Source organism: Manis javanica, chromosome 5 (assembly GCF_040802235.1).
Source record: "Manis javanica isolate MJ-LG chromosome 5, MJ_LKY, whole genome shotgun sequence".
Lineage (NCBI taxonomy): Eukaryota > Metazoa > Chordata > Mammalia > Pholidota > Manidae > Manis > Manis javanica.
Genome location: NC_133160.1, coordinates 128,927,140 through 128,934,747, shown reverse-complemented (window position 1 = coordinate 128,934,747; position 7,608 = coordinate 128,927,140). Strand labels below are relative to the sequence as shown.

Here is a 7,608-nt window from a genome sequence, read left to right as displayed (position 1 = left end):
AGGAATGCAGTTTAAAAAAGAAAGAAAAAAACCACAATTTCTTCAAAATCTCTGAGTAAGAGAAGCAAAACTGAACTTCCATACTGATCTAACACAACCTCTGTATGTACATTGACTTAAATTCAAGAGCAAAAGATAAAACTCTTCCTCTATTTTTGGTAAACAATTGCATGGTAAACTCAGATGACAATTCCCCTGGATTTTACCTGGGAGTGGCCTTTTAAATTTATTATTTAAAAGAAGGCAGGTTTGGCACTCCTATACTGATGTCACCATATTCACCATATTATTTTCTGGGATCTCAGAAAGATTCATATTCTTTACAGCTGATACATCATGGGCCGGAGCTCCTGCTAAGCCAGCCTCAGATTTCTCAGGTTATTTTGTGCATCAGTTTGTGTCATAATTTCATTCATGTTCATTTCTAATACCACCTGCCCCATCACCATTTCTGCAAGAATATTATGAACCTTGTCTACATGGAAAATTAAATCCAGTTCACAAACATTTTCAAAACACTTGTCTATGTTTCCACAAATACTTGAGTTAGATCTAAAATGCCAAGTTCACTTTTTGAAGAATCCACAGGGAAGACAAAATACAATGTTGCTTAATGTTTATTTATCAGTGTGTTGTCACATCCTCCACTTAATTTTCCTCCTTCTAGAAAACTGCAAATATTTTCATCTTTTCTGGATACCAAATTTGCTGATTTGCTGTTGGGTATCTTCACTGTAGGGCTGGTAGAACTTGGAGAGCCACGTCTTCCCATGGCTGAAGATGAGAATTGCCTTGATCATGGCTGAGCCTGGCCCACCTGGTGGGCGGGGTGGTGGGGGATGGGTGGAGGGGTGCTTTGTTTGGTCATTTGTTATAGCAGCAATAGGTGAACAATATAGCATCTTTGAAGAATGGAGGTGTGGAGGATTTCTTGACACTACAGACCAAAAATTTCATTTCTTTGAATTATTTGAGTAACACAATTAATGAAGCTTTTTGGAAGGCAAGAATTACTTGGGTATTTATTCATGACAATAATGTATTTAATAGCTGGAGGAAAAGAATAAAGGCAATAACCACAGTTAACGGTAATGAGTAATAGTTACTGAGGCTTAATATGTACCTTCTCTTGTGGGTCAGGCTCTTGATGTACCTTCTCTCTCATTTCTTATAAGAAATCTGTAAGGTAATGGTTATCCTCATTTTACAGAGGTGGAAGCTGAGTCTGAGAGAACCAAGCAGTTAGTGAGGGAGCTTGCATTTGCATACCAATATATCTGACTCATTACCACTACTAAAAATGGCTATTCTAGAGACTTCTTAATTCATTGAAGGTAAAGAATATGTCACGTGCGAAGGTAGGTTGTCGCAGAAAGTCAAGGACAGAACTCTTTCTGGCACCGAGGAGGTGAGATGACTGCCTCAGCCAAGGAGGAGGTGAGGGACAACCTCTCATTTGCTTCTTTTCCTTCCATCACTCTAGCCAACCACTTAATAAAATACAATCGTCAGAAGGCAACACCATTCCCCCACTTCTACTTTTTGTCAAGAATGACACCTCTATTGAAATAAAGTGATTTCACATTACATAACGTGTATCTTTCCCATCAGAGGCTCCTACGAGAAGGCAGCGGCTCTGGGGCTTTGGCTGACGTGAGTGGGGTCTGGGGAATCGAGATGAGAGGACCTCAGTCTTAATGAGATGCTGCTGGAACCAGCATAAACAAGATTGGCATCAGTTGAAACTGAAATAATTCCAAATGTTATAGGCACTATTGTAAAATGGACATTTGTAATAATCCCTCCTTCAGAGGGTAGTTGTGTGAGTTGAGTTAATAAGTGTAAAGTGCTTTGAGTAGCCAAAAATGTGTAGCTGCACGTCACTGCGACCACTTCTGCTGCCAGCAGCACTGCTGGGACTATTGCCACTGCTGCCATTATGGCTCTGCCATTGCTCCTGCTCAGGCTCTGTTACCACCATGCCCTTGCTATGCTTCCTGCATGCCAGCACAATGGTCACTGCTTGTCACTAGCACACCAGTGCTATGGTCACCACTACACCACTACGCGGTTCTGGTCGCCACTCTAGCCCTTCGATAATCACCGCTATTGAGGCACTCTCACTGTTACCACTGACTACCTCTGCTACCACCACTATCATTTCAAGTACCTCCATTACTGCAACTATTAGTACTACCGTTATTAGGACAGTTATACTATCATTAGCATCTCCATTGTTGTGTGTCCAGGCACGGGAAATATTTCCATTATAATAAATATGCAACGCAGACTTCTGTACCTTCCAAGAGAGGTGGCTGGGGCAAGTCTCTTGGTCATCCTGGGTTTGCCTGGCAATACTTACTCATCTGGTTCTTTCCTTTGGGCTTTTGCCATTCTCTTGTTACGGCTCAGGCTTGGACAAAGTGGCTGTCCTTGCCCTGAGCTCTCTGAGGTAGCAACTCTGCTTGCTTTGCTAATCCTTGTCAGTGACAAATGCTCCTCAGATCCATTCCCAATGGGCCTTTGAAGTGGACAAACACCTTCACAGCCGTGAAATATCATGTTTTAAATAGGAGGTGCTGTGTCATGTCATCAGCAGCTCAGCCGAGGGGCTGCTGATCTCAGACTGATTCAGATCATTTGGGGGTAATAAGAACTAACCTTTACTGAGTGCTCATCAGGCCTTATCAAGTGCTTTTTGAAGCACAAAACACTGATGACTTATTTAACCCTCTGTTAAGCATTCTGAGGTGGTTTCTACTATCAGTCACATGTTACAAATAAAAACACTGAGGCACAGAGAAGTTAAGACACTTGTTCAAGATAACACAGTAAGTAGAGAGCTGGGATTTGAACTCAGGCAGTATAACTCATCAGAGATGTACACAGCTTGAGTCAAAGGAGCTCAAGCCCCCTACAGAAGACAGCTGCCCATAGTTGCTCAATAAATGCGAGACTGGTGAATGAAAGACTAAACAATGAGTGGAAGAACGAGAGTAACCTTAACATGTCATTCATGTGAGTGAAAAAAAGAGGAGACATTACGAGTTTTCTAAATGGAAGGGGCAAGTCAGTTGTTGGCCCGAGAGATTGGAAAGGGAGTCACAGAGGTTTTGCAAAGAAATTGGGGAAGAGCTGCACATATAAACCTTTGCTGGAGAACTGGGGGATGTGTCACTAGGTTTCCAGACTGAGGATTTTCCTGGGCAACCTGGGTCTACTGTTGGCTGGGAAAAAGGCAGGCAATTAAGTGGTATGAGGCAGGGGGGACTTCTGAACATGTGCCCTTTCCTTGGACCTGTGTGGCATCACACATGGTACAGCTCCACCCTCTGCAGCAAGTCAGCACCTTTCTCTAATATGCATAGGGATCTGTTTGCTTCTCTCAGGCAGTAATAACTGTGTGCCATGGAATTTTAGTGCTGAAAAATTCCCTCAAGGTCAACCTTTCTCATTTTATTGATTAGGAAACTGAGTCCCAAGGGGGTCAAGTGACTTGACCAGGCCACGAAACTAGCGTCCCCCTGATTCTCCAAGTGCCAGACCACACTGTAGTTATGATGTATCTGTTCTCTTTGATCTGGTGATGGCCCCTTGTTCTGATTTAAGTGCCTTTGTGTTTCAGATCAGAGTTGGCTTGAGCCAGGGCCACCGACACACTTTGCCTTTCATAACACTGGATACAACAAAGATCTAATTAGCTGATTAGTCTACACTGCATTCCCTTGATGCGAGGTCATACAACTTAATTTTTAAGATGGACACACTAAGGTAGTTTGCATTTTCCTTCATTTAATATTTAAAACCTCTTTAAAAGAAGAAGTGGCCCCAAAGAATTCTATTTGCACTTATATTAATATTACATAATTAAAAACATTTTTCAGCATTATAACAAATAGAACTACCTTCGCTGTAATATATGTTCTTCTAGCAGCAAAATTTTCCCTTTTTATATAGTTAACAAATGTGAGCATCATAAGGTTGTAATAAATTATTTAGAGGGTATTTACTTTTAATTATTATTTTCTCAATAAATTCTAAAATTCAATTTCAAAGAAACTCAGATGACTTAGTTATATACAAATGTTTCACACTGGACTCATTTTGGCTTTCTGAAAGTGACTATATTACTTCACTAAAATTTTCTTTTGCCTTTAATAAGGGAGAGTGAGATCGAGACCACAGTGTCATTTAATCACTCACTCTGTCTTGCCTGGCATGTTAGCTTCTCCATAATTGTATTTTCCCATAGTTCCTCCTTCTAAATAGAAAATATCAAATCTCCTCTCCAAATCTTCACTCTAATTATTACTCTTGTCTGACATAAAACAGTGATTAAAGTAACTCATGTCTAAAACCAGTGAGATATATGACAATAAAAATGTCTTGTCAAATTCTAGTGTGATCTGGGTAATTTAGGTATATACATAGTTTGTTATGCTTTTCCCTGCTTTGCTAATCCAGGACTACATTTCTTTGGGTTTTCACAGCTCAAAAGGGAAAATGATGCCATTTTTATTCTTATTCTCACCAAACATTTATATTTACAAGTGACCATTTATTAGAAGTCACCTGGATTCTGCAGTACTATAATCCAGGTGAGTAACGAAGTTCTAATGCCTTTCAGTTGTGGATGGGCACACACATTTTTGTTGGTTCAATTGCTTATAATTCAACTCAGTCCCAAGATTTTCCCTATTTCCCTTCCCTCTTTTATTTCTCTCTTCCATTATCCATTATTTGATTATTGTGGGATTGATATGAATTAGCATAGAAAATGGAACTTGGGTGTCTGGATTAAAGCCCCTTTCTTCCTTTGTAGGGCTCACAGCAGAGAAAAATGCAGCTCCAGGAATATCTTTCTTATTTGTGATCTCACTAATGAGCCTCTATTGTTTCCATTTTATAGATGGAGATATGACAGAATTAGCTTCAGGTTATATAGTGAATCAAGGTTGTAGTCAAGAGGAATAAAACACAGGAATAATAGTTGGTTAAGTAAATGAACTTTTTGCCCTATACATAGTATTAGCTGAAAATGCTAGTATGGAACTCAAGGAGGGTTAAGTAAAGTTATGGACATTAGAACCTTAATGAGAATTTAAGTATATTTAGGAGTTGCTTCTAAGTTTGTGAGGCCATGATCATGGAGTAAGTTGCAGCTCTTTCCTACAGAATGTCTCTTGATGCTATTATCAGACGGCTGGTCTAAGCCAGTATGGCAATTCCTATTTTGTTATGTTTCCCAAAACCCCTTTTGGTGTTTTATCTACTGGAGCATTCATCTGAGACAAACAGTTTATGTACCCTTTCTAGCCAAGCAGAAACCAGAATGAATGAGAAAACTGCCTAAGAAAAAATCTGTCCTCCTGATTTCCATATGAAACTGGCTAGAGAGTCAGTGTTCCCCTGACAGAGACTCCTGCAAGCTCTGCGGACATGTGTCTGCTGCCCGGTTTGTTGTGGAGATGGTGCCGGCTGCTGCTTCTGCTTCTTCAAAACAAAAACTGCAAATAAGTATATTTAGGAAGTGGGTCCATCATATTGCTAGCTGTATTTTTGGTGGAGTTAGATTAGCAGTGTAAGTGAAATCTTTTCTGAGCTTCACTGAAATTCAGACTTGTCTAATACATGGCTTCATTTATTTGTATTTACCTGTATTCTTATTTATATATTTTTCTTATTTTTATGAACATTTGCTATATACCAAACACTATGCAAAAAACTTCATATACTCTTAGTCAATTCAGGCTGCTATAACAAGATACAATAGCCTGGGTGACTTAAACAACAGAAGTTTATTTCCCACAGCTCTGGAAGCTGGGAAGGACAGGATCAGGGTAACAGCAATTTCAGTGTCTGGTGAGGGTCCTCTTCTTGGTTTGCAGACAGCAGTATTCTCAATGTATCCTCACATGATAGAGAGAATGAGTCCCAGTTTCTTTCTCTTCTTATAAGGATACAAATCTCATTATGGGGCCTTCACTCTTTAGACTTCATCTAAATGTATCATCTCCCAAAGGCCCTAACTCCTAATACCATCACAATGGAGATGAGAGTTTCAACATATGAAATTTTTGGACACAAATCTGCAGTCTATAACACATCTAAAAGTTTACTTAATTTCAAAATAGCCCTACAAAGTGGGTGTCACTACCCATAGATAATACCAGGTTTAAGTGACTTGCTGAGGTCACCCAGCTGGATGGCAAACTCAGGTCTGGTTGACTCTGGCCTATGTTCCTAATCAAGATGTTCCATGGCTCCAGCTGGGGACTTTATTATTTAATTGTCTATAGTCTTGCAGAGTTGAACCTCTTCATTGGTCTTTACAGATACTCCACCTTTAAGAAGGGTTCTTAAAGGGCCATTGGCATGTGTAGTTTTTGGACCCTTCCTAGGGACTGGTGGTAATGACTCAGGCTTTTGGTGAGCTCAGTTTTCATGTGCCTAATTTGGCTTCAGTGAGTGTTGCTCTGACCCTAAGCTTCCTGGTTTGTGTGTGTGCAGGTATGCATTTATGTATGTGTGTGCGCATGTGTGTTCTTTGGCTTGGAGAGTCAGCAATTACTGAAGATTAGAGTCCCCTCATTTTTAGGAAGACTTCTTAGTGTTCCTTTATTCTAAGGTCAAGGTGAGTATGATGGTTTTCCCAGAGATCTTTTCCTTTTAATTCAGTAATGACAAGTGGAATATTTCAGTGGAAAACAAATGGTAAAACAATCAACACCAATCCCCAAACACCTATACACATGTATGTAAAGAATATATGCAACATAGATGAGGATGCATTTTCAGAGCATAGATGGATTATCTGATCCAAGGTAGATTAATAGTTTCTTTTTGGCATTGCTGGAACTTACTTCTGAGCCTTTAATTTGGCGTAACAACCTTAAGGTCATTCCCTGGCCCTGGTTAGGCTCTCCTTCATCTGTATAGTCACTCTGCTTCCTAGGCAAGTCTTCCTGGAATGCAGAAGGTTTTTCTCTGGGGTTGTACAATCCCTTCATGGAATATAAGCAATCTGGTGCTCTGATCTCACCTTAGTTTATGTACCCTCCATTTGCAGCTTTCAGTGACATTTAGCTTCTTTACTTGCTGGGCAAGGGCAGTGGCTGGGCTTGCTTTCTCTTAGGGTTCTGGAGCCTGTGCGGCTGAAGGATCCATCCTGTGAGGCTTTCCTGCCATCTAGTTCAGTTTCCTGCCAGGGTAGACAAGGCCTACTTTTCTTCTAGTTTCAAAACTTTGCGTACCCTGTTGGATGTCTTACCGTGTTCCTACTTTAGCCCTAAGGGATATCTCTTGTGTTCATTTGCAGGGCTGGGATTACTGAAGGAACTCTACATGTTACCATTCATTCCATTTCCCTACTTACTCTTGGGGATTCACCCACTCGGAGGAACAGGTAATAGTAGAAAAATACCTCATATATAAAGTGGCAATAATAAACAAATGAGAGAAAGAGTATTCATTTTCTGTGTGCCTTTCTCATATTATGTCAAATAGCATTGAATAATAATGAGCTTTTTGGAAAGCGCATTTTTTTCCCCTTTTGTTTGTCCTCTCTTCTGGGCCTCAGTCTCAAAATCATGGATGATCTTGTAATGA

The 7,608-nt window shown here is 40.2% G+C and overlaps 1 pseudogene; it reads right to left on the bottom strand.

Annotated features, from left to right (window-relative positions):
- Positions 1-229: 229 nt before the first annotated feature.
- On the bottom strand, positions 230-800 carry LOC108402558 (AP-3 complex subunit sigma-1-like; annotated as a pseudogene).
- Between the last annotated feature and the right edge of the window lie 6,808 nt (positions 801-7,608).